The sequence below is a fragment of the Procambarus clarkii genome, chromosome 82 (genome assembly GCF_040958095.1).
Source record: "Procambarus clarkii isolate CNS0578487 chromosome 82, FALCON_Pclarkii_2.0, whole genome shotgun sequence".
Lineage (NCBI taxonomy): Eukaryota > Metazoa > Arthropoda > Malacostraca > Decapoda > Cambaridae > Procambarus > Procambarus clarkii.
The window spans coordinates 6,498,675-6,518,488 of record NC_091231.1 but is presented as its reverse complement, the minus strand read 5'-3'; the positions used below and the strand labels follow the sequence as shown (position 1 = coordinate 6,518,488).

At 40.9% G+C, this 19,814-nt stretch overlaps 2 protein-coding genes across 26 annotated transcripts in view; one reads left to right on the top strand and one right to left on the bottom strand.

The window, feature by feature from the left end:
• The window catches only part of LOC123764354 (methanethiol oxidase), a 47,069-nt gene extending 31,049 nt beyond the window's left edge, over positions 1–16,020 (bottom strand). Inside the window, exons 1-2 of the mRNA XM_069316035.1 lie at positions 11,322–16,020; positions 6,668–6,699 (exon numbers count right to left, since the gene is read on the bottom strand). The gene's annotated coding sequence lies outside the window, so the exon portion shown is untranslated. The remainder of the gene's footprint in view (positions 1–6,667; positions 6,700–11,321) is intronic.
• Positions 16,021–16,224: 204 nt separating this feature from the next.
• Positions 16,225–19,814, top strand: part of Sin3A (SIN3 transcription regulator family member A) — a 107,528-nt gene continuing 103,938 nt past the window's right edge. For 5 of the 25 annotated variants that reach the window (XM_069316019.1, XM_069316029.1, XM_069316026.1 and 2 more), the window contains exon 1: positions 16,225–16,361. The gene's annotated coding sequence lies outside the window, so the exon portion shown is untranslated. Of the gene's footprint in view, positions 17,588–19,814 lie in introns of all 25 variants that reach the window. The other 20 variants (XM_069316025.1, XM_069316022.1, XM_045752023.2 and 17 more) reach the window with 15 other exon arrangements.

The window sequence follows — 19,814 nt, the reverse complement described above, 5'->3', positions numbered from 1 at the left end:
CCCCAAGACCCGTCCTCCCTTATCTTCCCGACACCGTCCCTCCCTCACTCCCTCATCTTCGGTGTCCCTCCCTCACTCCCTCATCTTCGGTGTCCCTCCCTCACTCCCTCATCTTCGGTGTCCCTCCCTCACTCCCTCATCTTCGGTGTCCCTCCCTCACTCCCTCATCTTCGGTGTCCCTCCCTCACTCCCTCATCTTCGGTGTCCCTCCCTCACTCCCTCATCTTCGGTGTCCCTCCCTCACTCCCAAGACCTTCCCTCCCCCATCTTCCCGACACCCTCGCAAGCCCTCCTTACCCACCAGTAGGTAGTTACGAGAGTTTACTATTTAATAATTCACTGTGCCGGGGGGACAGGCAGCCCGTGTATTTATACACGTTATGCTTATATCGAGGCCCCCCTCCACCTCTAGGGTCGAGTTACTGACCCTCCCCAGGATGCAACCCCACAATCAGCTGGGTCTCAATTTACTGCTAGGTGGACAGGTGCATTAGGTGATACGAAATGCGCCCAACCAGTCGGGTTCGTTTTCGACTCAAAATCAAGAATTCCGGGTTCGAATCCCGGGCAGCACAGAAATTGTTGGGCACACTTTCTTTCACCTAATGTCCCTGTCCACCTAGCAGCAGTAAATAGGTACCCAGGAGTTAGCGTGCTGTGGGGTTGAGCGGAGTCAATAATTCGACCTTGGGGAACTGGATATAAGCCCAACATGTACTGTATATATAACCTGGCTTCCTGTCCCCTCACACAATGAATTATTAATTATTTCTGTCCAACCTTGGATTCGAACCCAGAATCCTGGACAAAGTCGAGAACTAACTCTAGTCTACTACCGGGATCTAAATACTCATCGCAAGTTATAATTATTGCGCCTGGCAATGCAATTTGGATTAGGATGTGCTAGAGATGTATCTTATCCAGCATGTGTGTTCTCAGATAATATAAACTTTAGTTTAGATCATTTATTATGTACCCCATACCCATCTTGTGGGTTACAGTGGAAAGGGTTAAAGGCACATAATGGGCTCAGGGACAGCCCCAGAATTCCTTTAGCTAAGCAAGTTAGCTAGTAAAACGGAAAATGCATAATACTATAGATGCTTCGGGCTGCATCTGAATATTTGGCGATTCAATTAATTTTGTCGGGGATAGGCAGGCCTGTGTATGATTTATCTGAAGTTGTTCAGCATTTTAAGTTTCAATGAGATCTGCCTTGTCATGTCTGTTAGTCCTGTGACCCTCAACGGTTCCTGATAGGACTCTACTAGCTCTGGAATTACATTTTGGGTAGGGTGATTGATACTTACGCTGGGGTAAAATTATTTACAATATAGTTAAATTAATTAATAGTAAATTATAAACCGTAAATATTTAAAGTATTATAAGTAAATTAACCCGCCGCGTACACATACCAAACGTCTGTTTTAATATGTTCCCCACTCTGCTCTCCTCCTATTATGCTACGCACTAATCTATCCCTATCTAACATACGGTATCTGTGCATGGGGTTCAAGCACTGCAAATTATCTCAAGCCTATCATCACTCGGCAAAAATCTGCTATCAGAACAATAACAAACTCTGTCTTCAGACAACACAGCCACTCTATTTTAGCCTTAACATGCTAATCATACACTCAACACATTAGCATATGTTATCTACATATACAAAACCTTATTCCTAAATGCAAATCTTGATCTGAAACTTTCCCCTGATCGGTGTAATAGAACCCATGAGCATCACACAAGAAATAAATATATCTTTGATATCCCCAGTCAGACTAAATCTGTGCAAACACTCCATTCAAATAAAAGGTCCCAGTCTATGGAACTCACTCCCTGATGAATTAAAAAATTGTCCAACACCTGCCCTATTCAAAAGTAAAACCAAAACGTACCTAATTACATCCTCATAGTTTCCTACCCTTGTGCTTCAAACTCGCTATATCCTGTACTACACAGTTCCCAAATATAAGTACTCGAGACACAGTATATCCTTACCAGTGTAATCACCACTGTCAACTTATGTTGTGTTTATTTGTTGATATAAAAACCTTGCTACAATTTACCCTTTCATCTTATCTGGTATGTTAGATTAAAGACCTGCTCGAAACGCTATGCGTGTTAGTGGCTTTGCATGAATGTAAAAATACCAATCTAATGTAATCTCACCAACCCATTGTAGCTTCTTGCAAATAAATTATCATAAAATAATAAAACCTAATAATTTCATGTGTCCTTTTGGCATAGATTACTAATACCATCTTAGTACCCAACCCTCCCTTGTCCCCTTCATATCTCCACCACTCCCCTCCTCCCTGGGACTGCAATTTGTGCTTACTATCTGTTCCGGTGTTTCCTTTGGCCGACGCCGCCAAACTCTCCTACTTGCAGTTCCTGTCGGAACTGCAAGCCGTAATCTTTTTTTTTTTTTTGAGATGTATACAAGAGATGTTACATTCTTGTACAGCCTCTAGTACACGGAGCGTTTCGGGCAGGTCCCTGGAATACGATCCCCGCCGCGAAGAATCGTTGTTACAACCAAGTACACATTTTACTGTTGAGTTAGAGGCTACAGTTAAGGATCTGCGCCAATCTCGATACGATCTGGTCCCCATTACCTACGACTCGCGGGACTTGATCTCACGTCAGGCCGCGAATCGCGGTGGTGTAAGCAACGTGCCATGAGCACAACGTTCTATGAATTAATTAAGTTAGCTGCAGTAGGCGTGCTGGCGGATATATATATCGGCCCCGTTTTCCATCTTGCTCACGGGAGACATCTCCCGTCACGCAGGGTGCAGTTGCACCTCCACAGATCTCCAGTATCATCTCTTGATACTGATAAATGGCTCAAAAGGGCCACCACTTACGGGCTATTCATGCCCGTGCCACCTTTTGGGTGGCTTAATCTTCATCAATCAATCAATCCATCTTGCTCTTCCTTTGGTATGCTTGACGTATGCATGATTGACGTGCGCACGTCTTGGATTTACCAGGTACCCTGTTACACACACAGAGAGATCACACTAACGTGATGCATCAAATGAACAAATCCACAAGGGCCATGACGAGGATTTGAACCATTTTTTACCCTGTCGTAGCTCAGTCGATTAAGGCAGTGTCTGGGATGCTCCCGGACGCAGGTTCGAATCCTCGTCACGGCCCTTGTGGATTTGTTCACCCTGTTCCACATTTTAACGTCCCAGTTTCCCACCATGTGGACTGCTGTCATGAGTCCTGTGTACTTATGGGTTACGTCTTTGCAAACAACCTACATAATCATAGATTCAATGTCACACGATAATTACTACGAAGTATTTGTCTTGTCCATAGATTTCAATTTATTGACTTTTGACAAAAAGCTACAATGTTATTAGTTGTCTTTTGATGATTAATAAGTCTGGCTTCTATGGATAGACTACTTTAATGTTTCTTGTAACAAGACAATCCTACAGAGCTTAAGAGTTAAACTTGGGTATTTACTTGATCAGTATGTGTAGGTTTATGAATTGTTAGAGTATAAGCATGGATAAAGTTGCTTATGACGGCTGTATGTGTTAACAGCCAGGAGCACTTGATTCACTAAACAAGTCCAATTTTCATGTCAAATGTTGATGATCGTGAAAGAACAAGTGAGAAAAGTGAACAATATAAAATTCATGTGGGTTCCGTCTAATGCTGGAACAGTGTTTAACGAAGGGGTTGATGACTAGGCAAAATGTGCTATAAGAGCATTAGTTAATATAGAGTGTGTTAAATTATGAAAATATACAAAACAATAAATCAAATTACAAGCAGAGGTGCCAAGAAGAGCAGAAAATATGAGAAGTGAAAACGTGAATGGAATCCAGAATTGACTAGAATTGGCATATGAGTATTTTTTACAATTTATACACATTCAGAGTACAGTAAATATTAAAAGAAAAAGTTTGAAGCAACACCTTCACAACCCAGGCCAACATGGATTTCGAGCGGGAAGATTGTGCCACTCACAGCTACTTGATCACCAAGATGAAGTCACCGAGGCATTAGAAGAAAAACAGAATGGTGATGTGATATACACGGACTTCGCAAAGGCATTCGATAAATGTGACCATGGAGTGATAGCACACAAAATGAGGTCAATGGGAATAGCCGGTAAAGTTGGATGTTGACAAATGATGTCTGACGACCTAACGTTTAGGGAGCATAACCAAGCAAATATTGCGTCAGCCAGAAAAATGATAGGATGGATTACGAGAACTTCCAAATCCAGGGATCCCATCACAATGGTTGTACTATACAAATCACTTGTACTGTCCCATCTTGAGTACTGCTCAGTACTCACTTCCCCCTTCAGAGCAGGAGAGATTGCTGAAATAAATCATATATTTATAGCAGAGAACATATATAGCATACATAGATGCAATAAAGCACCTAAATTATTGGGATCGTCTCGAAGCTCTCCAAATGTACTCACTAGAAAGAAAACGAGATATCAAATAATATACACGTGGAAGATATTGTAGGGCCAGGTACCCAATCTACACAGTAAAATAACAACATACTGGAGTGAACAATATGGAAGAAAATGCAGAATAGAACCAGTGAAGAGAAGGGGGTGCCATGGGCACAATCAGAGAACACCGTATAAACATCAGAGGTCCATGGTTGTTCAACATTCTCCCAGCGAGCATAAGAAATATTGCCGGAACAACCGTGGACATCTTCAAGAGAAAATTAGATCTTTTCTCCAAGGAGTGCTGGGCACACATCAATCACCGGGCTGTGGTGGATATGTGGGTACGCGGGCCGCTGCAAGCGACAGCCTGGTGGACCAAACTCTCACAAGTCATGCCTGACCTCGGGCCGGGCTTGGGGAGTAGAACTACTCCCAGAACCCCATCAACCAGGTATCAACACCCAAACAAACTTTTAATAGAGAATAAGAATGCTAAATTAAAGAATCTAGTGTTCCTTTAAATAGCCATGGTGCCTCAGCATCTCTTATCTCCTCAGTTGAAACTATCTTCAACAAACTTCACCTTCTTCCTCAATTACCACCACCAAACTCACCTAGACATTTCAAGACGAGCTTCAGAAGTAACACCTTGATACTTGCATTCAATATTACTACTACATTGTGTAATTATGCAGTCATTTTTGGCTGTCAGTGTGTAGTCAACCTATATTGTGATGGATTTTTGGGAACAAACATTTTGCATGGGAGGAAGTGTATTTCAGCCATACAGTACAACACATGTTTTGCAAGCAAATGAAAAAGTTTAGATAAAATTATAGAACTAGCAAGAACATGCTACAAAAGAAAGACATTTTGATACAAGAAATGTCTAATCCTTGAAGGTTCTTTCAGATATTGCATTTTAAAGATTAGAGAGAATACTGGTTGTTAAAAAAATGAAACAAGTACTGTAACTGATAATGACAAATAAGTGGGTGGTACTGTATTCTAAATAAGCACTTTGTCTCGGATATCAACTGGAGAGGATCTTGATGTTTTACCTGTAGTTGAACAACTACACCTCTGACATGTCTACTTTGCTTATATTATTATTTGTATCTGCACACACATTTGCTTCTAATACACATACATTTGATATTAGACTTACAGCATAATTTGAAAATAAAGATACCAGTTCAATTTTATTTAGTAAAAAGGGCATTTAATGTGATTTAATAAACACACCCAAGTCTCAACACCGTGGCTTGAACAACACTAAAACCACTGTCCATTCTTAAAACGGGAAACAAATGGTGAAAGAAAGTGGTAGGGAAAAGGAGGTAGGTGATGAAACATGTGAGGAGGACACAGGAAGGCTAGAGGAGGTCGAGAAATAAGATGGGAATATAGTATTCGTCAGTGCATTGAGAGGGGCAAGCATGGAAACAAACCTATGTGCATATGAAGATCAACATTGAGACAGTAACTATGGAAACTGGAAGAGATAAAAATTATGAAAGTTATTTATTTTCAACCTTTCTTGTTGGTGTAAGTTATACAGTATTGTAGGCTGCAAGTAAACAAAATTAGTTTTTGCATTAATTTATTGTTTTTAAGCATTTATATTAAGACCACCTTCCACTATCAATCCCTGAATGATGGGGGAAATCATGAAGGTACCACTGAATACTGCACTCACGTTGAATGTGGTTATTAGTTCTAGTCCATTTAAAATGCTTTGGAGCAGATTGTGTGTATGAGCTGGCTACTTGGCCAGCTCACAATACTTGTCTACCCAACTGATTATGACCTCATTGTAAGACTAACTGATTACTGACTGACTGAACACTACAAATATCATCATAATAACTATGGTATCTCTTAAGTTAACTTGCATTTCTTTTTTGCAATTACGTTACATTAATTTTCAATGAGATGTTCATAGGCATGAATGACATCTTCAATCAATGCATTAAAATTTTAATTCAATGGGAATAATGAAAATAATTCCTAGCTAAAGAGGCCTTAATTCTAATAAATCTCATTTTGTACCTAAACATTATTCTCTAAAAATTTAAATATACTAAACACTGTGTACATCCCAAGTTTCACAACATTCCTGAGTATGTACACAGTTTCACAACATTACTCAGTCTGCTGAGAAATCCATGGTGTACAGTGTTGTCACAGTGACACCACCCAAGAGGGTTTGATGCTACTCACCTTGTGGCACCCTCGATGATTTCCCGTTTCATCTGGAAACAAAGTGGAATGAGACACTTCTGTGTTGATATAATATAGTACATAAAATAACTCGAGATAATATTTACACACAAAAGCATGAGATTTTATGGTTACGTATTGGTTTTAGGGATTTTACTAGATGCTGATTTGAGATTAATGAGAAAATGAGCCATCATAAGGATGATTTGAACCTATGTTCTGGGTACTCCAAAGCACATGCCCTATACCACTACATGGTCAAAAGCAATGCAACCTGGGATTCAACTGAATCTTCTAGGGGTCCTGAGGCTTTAAATGAAGTAAAGTCAGGGGTTTTCATGCATTGCCCCCATAGCATAGGTTTGAATCCTCCTCAAGGCTCCTACCGATTTTTTTCAGATACATGACGTTAAAGTTATTTCTTTGTGCAAATAAATGTCATGTTTTCTTAGTTTCTTCTGCTAGGGTTATGAGTGACTTACTGGTCATGAAACCAGTGCTCGTAATGCTTGTAGGAAGCTGTCAAATACTGTAATCAATTCAAACAAAAATGCTGGATTCAGGCAAGAATAATTGTTAGGAAAATAAGTAAGTCGGCTATTAAAGTTCTTGATTCATACACAGAAAAATAATCAATGTCCAAGACAACCTGTTTAACCCTTAAGCTGCTAAGGAGTACTGAGGAGATTTACACCCCCCGTGCGCAAGAAAAAAATTATAACATTTTTTTTCGTCTTCTAAAAATGTTAATTTGCGCTCCTTGAGCACGGGAAAAACAAAAATCGTAGGTGACATATTTTGGCCGCAATAGGCCGAGGAAGTCTCACAAAATGTGGGCATTGACAAGGCAGTCGTCAGAGGCAGTCAGCATCACCCGAGCTGTCAGGAGGGTGATTATTTCAATGCTCTGATTTTTTCATATTTTTTGTTTTGCAGTAATATTATTCAATACTGTAGTGTGTTGTGATAGATTTATATAATAAAAGGGGCGAATCATCGCTATACTCAAAAGTATGGTGTGCATCTTTGTGATTCAATTTTTATGATCATAAATCAATAAACAAATAGTTTTGCTCTTATTACACTATATACACAGGTTATATATAAGTATCTGCATGTTTTGTTCACCATAACGAACCACTAAGTTGGTATTATGAGTCAAAAAGCAACGAGGAGTGGCCACCACACAGCAGCCAGCCACTCGCTGCCACTCCCTCCCTCAACACCTCACTCGCCCACATTCCTCCTCCCACCATACTGTTTTTTGCTTTTATTCACTATATACAGACGTTATATATAAGTATCTACATATTTTGTTTACCACAACTGTACAACTAAGCTGATATAGTTAGTTCAGGCACTAAGAGACGTCGCTACACACAAAGTCAGCTGGCGGCTGCCTCCCTCACTGATTCAAGGCCAGACGCACTAACATTTCTCCCCCAACAATATTGTTTGTGGTGTTATTACACTTATACACATTATATATAAGTATCTACATGTTGTATTCACTGTAACTGTACACCTAAGCTTGTAGAGTTCCCAAAGAGCATAGTGGCCACCCTCTACACAGCTAGACAAGTCATGCAGACGATGCCACCTCCGTCACCCAAATGGCTCCTCCCAACATAATCCTTTGGCTGTTATTACACTAATAAACTCATTATATATAAGTATCTATATTTGTGTTCACCATAGAGAACCAATGAGCTGGTATGGTGAATGCAGACAATAACAGGTGGCCACACAGTCAGTAAATGACGCTATCTCCCTCCCTCCCTCAGCATTACTCCTCCCACACAGTGCTAATTATCACAAGAATCCTGCTATCATCATAATCCTGGTCATTTTTATCACAGTCAGGGGTCTTCTGTAATACTGTCATCGCTAAATAATAGCAGTTACATATTTATTTTTACATTTTTAGGCGATGCTGTGGTCACAAGCTGAACAGCAGAGCTGTTAGCTCATGCTGCGTGCCAGCCTTGGTTACTCACACAGTACTGTGGCTCTCACACCGGAGAATGTTGCCCATGATTTTTTTTAAACATGGCGTCTGTTTACAAGAGCCTTGAGGAAGCTGATGTGAGCCCCGTGTAGCCGTGGGCCAGTTGAATCGTGCCCGGCACCCTATGTCGTATACACAGTATACGCCATGCACATGGTGGGACATGTTACTCCAGGCATATATATACGCCATGTGAAGTTTAAGGGTTAATAGGGCCAAAGAAATGTTAACACTGGATGCCAACAGAAGCAGCTTTTCCAAATCCAAACAATAGGAGGTGACAGTATCCGGCAAAAGAAGCCTATCCACAAACAACCAAAAAAATGATTAGTACCACTGGCACAAAAAATCTAAATTTTGAGATTGGCGGAGAGCCTTGAAACAACATGAAACGTCTCCAGACCAATCCACTGAAAGAGGTAGAGCTGGAAACCAAGGCTGGGCCTATAAAAAGAAGACAACAGGAGAACTGTGTCTGAGAACAATTACAATCTGGAGACAACCTAGAGTACCAGAGGGAAGAGATAAAGAAATGTCCACAAACCCATTCAGCCAAAAGGCATCCAATGCCTCGTGATCTGGGAACAGGGCTACATAAATCAGAAGCTGCAAGTTTTATGCTGATGCAAAAAGTTCAAAACAATATTGGGATACCTGAAATCCCAATCCCAAATTGAAATAATTTGGGATTAGACTTTAAATTTAAATCCCCAATCAGAGAAGCATATTTTACAACCCCCCACCACCACTCCCAAACTGCGTAGCTCACGAGCAGACTCACCTCCAAGATGAAGGGAATTGAGGAATATTCATGTACTGTATACCAAACGCATGGGATACCAGAGGCTACAAAGCCTGATTTTAATCACACCTGTCACCTTAGGCCAGAAGCTACACAAGACATTTTTCAAATGCCCTTCTGATTATTTAACTATGCAGCCTTCATAGGGAAATATTAATAAAACATATAAAGTAGCTCCAGAAGTTACAAAAAGTTTCTTTAGCCCTTAGGCTGCAGACATCAATTGTTGATTCACAGGATAATGCAAATAAGGATATAATAGGTGTCTATGTAGATGTAATGGAGTTCACCTTGACCCATAAAAAAATCCTGCTACTATTTCATGGTACGAATGCAGTTATCACCATGAATGTTATTAGGGGAATGCAGTAATTGTCATATGACGATTTAAACAATTATTGTCAGGGTTTTACAGGTATGATGCAAATATGAATGTAATAGCTCTCTGTAGATGTAAATAAATAAAAACAAGTGATAAAACCATCAGTGAAACATCCGAGGACAGTTCAGAAAGTGTCAGCAATGTCGAGTACCAGGCATTGACTAGTGCCAGATGCAGCCTTGCAGCGATCCTCCACCCAGTGATATGATAAATATTCACTTATTTTTGTGTGTTTCTTACATTTTGCATACAAATTAATAATTCTATAATGAAATTGTTTTTGTTTGCATAGCTCGGGATCTATGCAACAATTTCTCCGTAGTCACTGTTCAAGGGTTAATATCGGGTAAAATAAATTTACAAAAATAGAGACAATTTTCCTTAAAAAGTGTTAATTAGCTTAAATTTCTCTTAAATACTCATGGTTTATTAATTAGTTTGAGAGAATCTCTACATTGGGTTTAGTGGTACAGTTGGCTTCATTCTCGATCACACGATCATACAGCACTTCATTCAGATCACACAATCTGATCAATCTCGACTTCATTCCGGTCTCTTGTGTTGAAACCTCAGTGCTGGTCGGACGTGGCTGGGCATCCACTCCTCCTTTCCTCCTACTCTACTTCTTAAGCGTAAAGTTAAGTACTGTGAACAAGTGCCACTATTGGGTTCTAAGTGTAATTTTGTCTGTGTTTCCTAGTCAGAGTCTGGAGTCCCAGGTAATTAGATCCAAGTACAGTACTGACCATTGAACACGTGTCTGATGTAGTTATATGTACTCAATCAAATTAAGTGTTTTATCCCTTAAGGAAAAGTTGACTTCACTAATTTGCTGTATGTAAATCTCGTCTCCTGCCTATGTGGAGTCAGAGAGATAACGTAAGTTCAAGGTGATAACATATTTCTGTTGTATTTTGGGGCTTTAGGGGTAATAAATTATATTAAGGTAAAACTTCAGCTAGAGTTTCCATCACCCTTCTTGCTTAAGGTTAAGTGATCTGCTCAAGATGACAGACCATACTTGTATCATTATTTTGTTGGGACCGTTTCCCTGGAGGGTGGATCTATCCTAACCCCATTAGGTGGTACTCTAGTACCCTATCACTACCCTAACTCAGACCCCAAAGTAACAATAACTAAGATAAGACCAAGAGTTGGCTGGTACCACTTTCAAAAGAGCCTTTGTCTACCATTTGTGGTAATAGTAGGACTAATACCCCACACTGAATACCATTTCTTTAAGTCTTATTCTCATGTAGAGTAAAATTTAATCTAAAGTATACTGTAATTTAGCATTGTAACCTTGTTGTGCTCATTCCTCTAAACTTGAAACTTTAATTTGATCATTTTATCACAGAAATGATTATTCTTGCATTTCCAGACATTTCCAACATTTCCACTGTTGCATCTGCAACAGGCTAGGTGTGACAACTTATGTATATTGAGTACTGTAAAAGTATACCTTGTGGTGGACAAGAAGCATGTGGCTAATTGTAGTCCGTCTTGCCAAACAACAGCCTTCATCCACATCAGCCTCTCAACTGTCCAGTTGATTGACAGTTGAGAGGCCGGGACCAAAGAGCCAGAGCTCAACCCCCGCAAGCACAACTAGGTGAGTACATGGTCACAACCGCCTTCATCCACACAGTCACTCATCAAGTTACTGGAAAATTAAAACATTTAAGAAACCAAGTTCAAGTACGTTTATTGAGGTAATGAAATACTGTACAGCTGAAAAGGATAGAGTAGCTTAGGCTATTTCTACCCTCATCTATTTAAGATCCCCTCAGAGGGCTCACAAATTCATACAGTACACAAATATTAATCTTATTTTACATTTCACATCTCTACAGTACATACTGTGATTACGTATTGATTGTGCAGAACCTGTCATTTCTTGTTTAGGGAAAGGCAGACTAAACAGAATGAAGCCATGAGAATAATCTTGGGATGCACAAGAAATGTTATTATTGAGATAATGAGGATGGAATTGAACTTAGAGTATTGGGGATAGAATTTCAGAGATAAATGTAGCTTCTGCAATTAGAATAATGAGAGGCAGGGGATCTAATGAATTAATCCTCTCACTTCAAAAGGTGGGAAGAAATGAACAATGCATGTAAAGTAGTAATTGTTTTAGATTCAGCTACTTGAGGCAAAAAGTTGCAAGCAACATGGGCCATGGTGAGCCTGTCGTACTTACCTGGTACAGGAGATGTGCTCATGTTGAAGTACAGTACTAGTATAATAAAAGAGCACATGAATCCTTATGTTCTAGTGTTACAAAGTATGATGTCTTTCAAGAAGGCTTTCAAAAATGCAGTTACTGTATAGTGGTGAACAATAAAGTACAATACTAAGCTTTTTCAGAGTGCCATAACTGCACATTTAATATTTACTTTAAATAAGTTTGCAAAAGTATAAACTACAGGAATTTAAGTCTTAAAGATGAACTTAAAATACATTACTGTATTCCTAAACAAATTTTTGTTTACACAGTATTAGGAATTACAATTTTAATAGAGGCATTGTTTCTGGGATGGCACTAGTACTGCTTAAGGGTCCTGCTTCAGGCTACAGATATATATAATTGTACTCACTGACCTAGTGCACTCTTTGCACATTGACCTGTAGAGTGGTGGTGGAGGTTTCACAGACCTGTCCTTCTATGTTAGTCCATTCGTCAACTGTCTTTCATTTCTTCTTATCTGTCTGCAATAATTCCCTTACAAGCCACAGCTGCAAATAGAACCCACCAATCTCTAACATCACAGCAAAAACACAAAAAGTTTAACACAGCAGAACTCCAGCAGCTGTCAACATAACCCAAATCTTTTTTAAATACTTACTTTGTGGGGCAAGTTACCTGCAATTCATTCTCAGCCCCAATAGCAATTGCTGCTATTTCACCCTCTGAGCATACTATCCAGAGTCATCCTCATCACTATGATCACGCAACAGAAACTTCTTCATCCACTTCATCACCTGCATCTTTAAAAGATATGAAAAATTGTTGTTGTTAAAGCCCTCAAAATGACTGGGAGGGCTTTGAGAACTACCATTATAATTACCATCATCCTTATCACCAACTTGCTGTGGTACCTTATTCTGTGCTCTCTCTAGGGTCATGACCTTCACTTTTTCCCCTGCATTATACCAATTGTAAATGGTTTAGTTTCCAATGTTCTTTTGAGCTCTATTATCTTTCCAAGCCACATCAATAACCAACACAAAGCAATTCGTCACAGAAAAGCATTTTTGCTGCTCAAAAATCACTTTAGTCTGGTTGATACCTGGTTGATGGGGTTCTGGGAGTTCTTCTACTCCCCAAGCCCGGCCTTGGTTAGTCAATGATTGGTTTAGTGGTGACGTTTTTTATGAAAAGGCTAGGCAGAATTCTGGCATTTAATGATTTAAAGCATGAAACTCACAAAAAGCAGAAGCATTATTGAGGAGCAATAGGGCTCTATTACCTCAAACTTAAGTTTTCTTGCCTTTACCTGGAAATCCCTCGGTTCTTTGCAAAAATGATTGTAGAATCACTAAAAGAAATACTGCATGTGTGGATCAAGCATAATTGAAGTGGAAGAAAATCAGATAGTCTATCAAGGTAGTTTTCAATTATAGTCTTAACAGCATTTCACAACAATTACAATATAGAGTTTGTGCCCTCTGTATCTGTACATTCCATAGCAGAAACCAATTCTTAACTGACTATATGGTCTGAAATAGTTTCCTTTAATCTACTTGCATGTCTCTCCGATGGCAAACCTCTCCAAGCCAATCTAATTTCATCTGTTTTACAGACTAGAATATAATTAAACTTCTGCTTTATCATCACAACATGCAGTTTTCACATGACTGGATCCACAGCTGCCACATCAGCACTCTACCTTTCCCCAGAAATCGTTCTCTTAAATCTACTATCTAAATTAAATCTAGGGGTCCTAGAGAGGGGTCTTATGGTGTAATGAAAGGCGTCCGCAGATTGATTTCTAAATTGGTTCTCATTTTTTGTCTCTGGACACCAACTCAAATACTATTATTTCAAATTGGTTAAAATGTCGCTGACATATGCCAAACAAACCACATTATCTTGCATATAAATATCAGTCCTTAATGGTCAATGGTTTCCTAGACATGAGTCATTGAACATGAGTGTCCAGTTTGCAAATCCCGGTCACATGGGAAGTGAATAAAAATCCCTAAACAATATGAAAACATATCTGAGGAGTAATGACACGCCCTACCACCATTCCTGAAATATCAGATCTTACCACTCGGCAGGTCCCAAGAAATTAACTGCCAAACCCTGGCATACAGTACCTGCCATCTGTTCTGACACCCGGGTGGTCTATCTCTATATCCAAATTTTTATCCCCCCTCCATCCCCTCATCTTACATCTTCACTGTGCATACCATCTTTATCACTGTAACCATCTTCCCTACTCACTATTTTCATCACTGTAGCCTGAATGACTTCAGCTCATCTTTTCCAGTAACTCATGAAAGTTCACAGTGAATACAGAAATCATATTTCTGTCCTCGAATGAGAGGACTGCACTTCGGATTTGATCCCCGGTAGAGGCGGAAACAAATGGGCAGTTTCTTTCACCCTGATGCACCTGTTCACCTAGCAGTAAATAGGTACCTGGGAGTTAGACAGCTGCTATGGGCTGTTTCTTGGGAATGTAATAAAAAGGAGGCCTGGTCGAGGACTGGGCCGCCACATTAAAAATAATGCCACATTAAATCATTAACCATGATGCAGTACTCGACTGCATACGTTACACATGTATAAATGAACTTTCACACAAAACTACAAATTTTTATGTATCTCACACCCTATGATATAATCTTCAAAATATGTACCTAAAAGGCCTATAGAAGTCATTTACTTATTATCAGATATGCTTTTCAACGTTTTCAAAATTCCAATAAAGGTCGACAAATGAGAACTGTATCGAGTTCTCAAACCACAACCGAGAAGTGAGCCGACATGTTCTGGCACCACAAAACAGGGCAAGTAATTTTGTTCTGCTATATCATTATATAATCTAAGTGAATGACATCATGTCACAAAGGGCCTGGGCTTGTAAGATACTACTATATTCACTGTGTGACTCTTTAGCTAGTTCGAAATCATATGACTTGCATGAAACTAACAATTTATGGGTGTGAATGACTAATCTTGATGTAGCTGGGGCTATACCCATAGAAACATGATTGCCACAGGCAGGATCAATCTCCTACAGTTCCTGAATGAGTTGGCATCCCCTGCAGATGAAACACTGAATAACAAATCTTGTTTAACCATAAACAGCTGTAGTACTAAAAATTCGCATAGCTAAACCATGTGACAAGATAGTGGCAAGGCAAAACTCTGCTTGCAATGAGGTTTTAATACCCTCAAGACAACTTGGCTACAGAATTAAAGCCAAGTTGATATACTCACAATCACAGTTAGGGGGGTAGAAATAGCCTAAGCTACTCTATCCCTTTGAGATGTATTTCTTTCTTATCTCAATAAACATACTTGAACTTGAACAATCACAGTATGAGTAGCATTCTAATTAGGAGGCCCCACCCATACAGTTCTGTAACACTGAAATCCCACTGAAAATTTTCTCATGTTGACATTTTCTGCAAATTAAATTTAACGCTCGGAAGGTACACACAAAAATTTCTCCTGTGGGTAATAACTTTGAATATGATCATATACCAAATAGATGAAATTTCAGCTGAGATTTACAGAAATGTGACTTTTCAGACATTATTTACTAATAAATTATCATTTTTGTATTTGCTTTAACCATAAAAATTACTCGCAGACCTAAAATGTAATACAATTGCCAAATGACAAGTGCAAGCCTTGACATGGAGTGGAGTGTGGCAGGGGGCGTGCTAACCCAAGACCCACCCCGCGCCGCCATGCTCCCCACTAACAACAAACACTTCTGACCAGCCCCAACATTTACTACCTTAATTTACTTGCAAATTCGAGCCTTTCCAGAGCCAGTTTGTCAACACGACACTCTTTATTGCATGTAGAAGTAGCCGATATAGTTCTTCATTCAACAGGAAGCGGTGGCTTCCCATAAACAGAAGAAAAATACCTACATTCTGCAGAGAAACCACGATCAGCTGATACATGTTTACCAGGGAAGACGATTGTTTCCAGCACTATTCAGTGGATATTTTATAAATAAATTTACTCAAATTTAGAAATAAATGAAATTTAAACAATACATCAACACGCCAAGTGAAAATTTGCCATGCAAGTTAGTTCATCCAAATAGAATTATAGAAGAATAAAATATTCAGTAAAGACTTTGTGATCGGCAAATATAAGTTCGCTCTCCTCTGATTGGCTATCGTGAGGCAAACACTGTGACGTCACTGTCATCTGAAATTCGTAGTTGAGTATTTTCCATGGCGGATGTGTCTGTGTGTCACTCTGATAACATCTCTCAAAATCCCGGTCATCTGTGGACGTGAAATGGTAAGTACGAGACGGCCACCTTGTAACACCCTTCAAGATGCCTCCAGACAATTATCTCCGCTGTTTGGGATCTATGGACAGTGAAATGGGCGTTCACAGATCAGCTGGACAAAATTTGTTTATGTGGCTTTCTGCATCATATTCGCGACAAACAAGTGTTGTGACAATTTGTTTTCAATTTTCGTACAAGTAAATAAAGCCGTTACATGTTTGGTGACGCTGAATGCTGAAATTTCGTCGAGTGTTAGTTCCTGCCGACTATCATCGATAATTTCGTTCCCCGTGGAAATAATTATTCAGCGAACTATTAAGATTGTAGAGAAGGTATGGAATAAACATTTAATACCAAGAAATTCTCCCTCGTGTGCCCAGAGAGCTCTGCAGCTCTCAAATAAATGGCGGTGGCAATATATTCTCTTCTAATTGCATTCACTTCGTCTGAGGAGCCTATAGCTCCGTAGCTTTAAGCCCCCGAACGGGCACAACATTTCCCTTGTCGATTTTGGGTGAATTTGTGAGGTGGGAGGTGGTGGTGTGGGTGTGTGGGTGATGTTCGGGTTAGCGGGGTCGGTGTGCCAGTTTGGTGTCCGCCACAAGTTTGTGTGTTCGGGCGAGGCCACTCTGCCTCCGCGGGGGAGGACCCCTCGTCGCTCTCGTCCCCAGCCACTCTCAGCGTAACCACGTAGGCCTAATAGAGAAAGGCGGTGTAGAGTTGCTCTGCAGTTTTTCGATCAAAATTGTGGTCTAAAGTGGACGGAGGAAATTGGAAGTGCGTGTACAGTTAGAACTTGTGTTGGTGGACAGCCTGGCGAAGACACAGTCCTCGGGGCACGTCGTCAGGTGCTCAGAAATCGACTGAGATGGGGAGTCCGGTTATGTGACAAAGTCCGGTGGTTTGGTATGGCGTTTTGAAGTGGAAACTGACAATTCATGGGGTAGAATTAACGTGCGGTGTTGTGCTTGTAGGACAGATAAAGGTGACGTAGTTTGTGGCGAAGTAAACAAACTTGGGGTGATCGTTGTGTGGGTGCGCTACACAGGGGGCAAGTGGGAGTTGGCTGGTGGAGGGGGGCCATCATACTCGGCCCCAGCGTCGACTCCTCCCTCTACTTGTTGGCAGTTTACACCTCGCCGCGACCAAAGGACACGCTTAGCAGAATTATTTGAAACCTGAATTCCCTGTCACGCCAAGGAAATGAAGACAGGACTGACGTTTTTAAGAGGAGGTAAGTTTTTCGTATGCAAGGCTTTCAGTATCCCCATACTCCCATATTTGTACGTGTAAGAGAGCCCCATCCAGTGCTGTCTCTCAACATGTCTTGCCTGCAGTATCAGTTACTATAGAGATAAAGTATTGAGTATTCACTGGGAAATAGGTTGGGGTGGGAGGTTCTTGTGTCCCGTCTCGGGGAGTTTGTGATATGATAGCATACGGCGAGCGGAGGAGCCAGCCTTAATATGATAACGGCAATACTCCTTGCTATCCACGAGCTTGTGGATAGCAAGGAGTGTATCTGTTGTATTTGTCTTTCTCGCAGGAATTCAGAGAGGATTAAAATATTCAACGTGGGTGGTATGTAGGAGGACATAGCATGTTAGGGTAGGTATGTAGGAGGTAGGCTACGCAGTCGTATGTGAGTTAGAGAAAACGTGTAGATTTACGACAAACGGCGTATAAAGATATTACGGTACACGAATTACACTTCAGCATAACACCAACAGGTATATTAGTTGAGTGCGAGTAGCAGCTGGCGAGCAAAAACCGCAGACTGTTTGCTAGTTAGTTTGACCTGCCACATCCGAATTCATGTGGCGAATGGGGTGAGTTAAGGAATATACTAAATCGCAAAACTGTGTCTGCTGTGTAACGATTGATTGAGAGTTGATGTGGAATCTGGAAAAAGTGGTTTGGTGGCGAAACTTGCAGAAAGACCATTTTCTGTTGATAAAGGTAGCAGAGTTCCGTCCCAATACGAAGACTTATGAATGGTGACATCAAAAGCTTTGGTACCAAGACTGGTGGAAAGTAAAATACAGAACTAGATTTCAAGTTATTCTCTATAGCCAATTCGATTTCAGCTATGCACAATATACCTATCTTGCATACGAAGGGGTTACCGTGGCCCATAACTGGTAGAGGATATGGACAACGGCTCATTTTTCCGGCGAGGCTAGATATCCTCTGAAGTGTTTGGTGGAAAACTTTAATCATGTTTTTGGGTGCTACTAACCAACAATCAACGAAAAAAAGTGTTGGGGCTAGTGATGGGACAGATAAAGATCTTTGGGCTAGTGATGGGGCAGATGAAGATCTTGGTGTTAGTGATGGGGCAGATGAAGATCTTGGTGCTAGTGATGGGGCAGATGAAGATCTTTATGGCTAGTGATGGGGCAGATGAAGATCTTTGGGCTAGTGATGGGGGCAGATGAAGATCTTTGGGCTAGTGATGGGGCAGATGAAGATCTTTGGGCTAGTGATGGGGCAGATGAAGATCTTTGGGCTAGTGATGGGGCAGATGAAGATCTTTGGGCTAGTGATGGGGCAGATGAAGATCTTTGGGCTAGTGATGGGGCAGATGAAGATCTTTGGGCTAGTGATGGGGCAGATGAAGATCTTTGGGCTAGTGATGGGGCAGATGAAGATCTTTGGGCTAGTGATGGGGCAGATGAAGATCTTTGGGCTAGTGATGGGGCAGATGAAGATCTTTGGGCTAGTGATGGGGCAGATGAAGATCTTTGGGCTAGTGATGGGGCAGATGAAGATCTTTGGGCTAGTGATGGGGCAGATGAAGATCTTTGGGCTAGTGATGGGGCAGATGAAGATCTTTGGGCTAGTGATGGGGCAGTTGAAGATCTTTGGGCTAGTGATGGGGCAGATGAAGATCTTTGGGCTAGTGATGGGGCAGATGAAGATCTTTGGGCTAGTGATGGGGCAGGTGAAGATCTTGGGCTAGTGATGGGGCAGATGAAGATCTTTGGGCTAGTGATGGGGCAGATGAAGATCTTTGGGCTAGTGATGGGGCAGATGAAGATCTTTGGGCTAGTGATGGGACAGATGAAGATCTTGGGGCTAGTGATGGGACAGATGAAGATCTTGGGGCTAGTGATGGGGCAGATGAAGATCTTCGGTCTTGTGATGGGGCAGATGAAGATCTTCGGTCTTGTGGTGGGGCAGATGAAGATCTTCGGTCTTGTGGTGGGGCAGATGAAGATCTTCGGTCTTGTGGTGGGGCAGATGAAGATCTTCGGTCTTGTGGTGGGGCAGATGAAGATCTTCGGTCTTGTGGTGGGGCAGATGAAGATCTTCGGTCTTGTGGTGGGGCAGATGAAGATCTTCGGTCTTGTGGTGGGGCAGATGAAGATCTTCGGTCTTGTGGTGGGGCAGATGAAGATCTTCGGTCTTGTGATGGGGCAGATGAAGATCTTCGGTCTTGTGATGGGGCAGATGAAGAT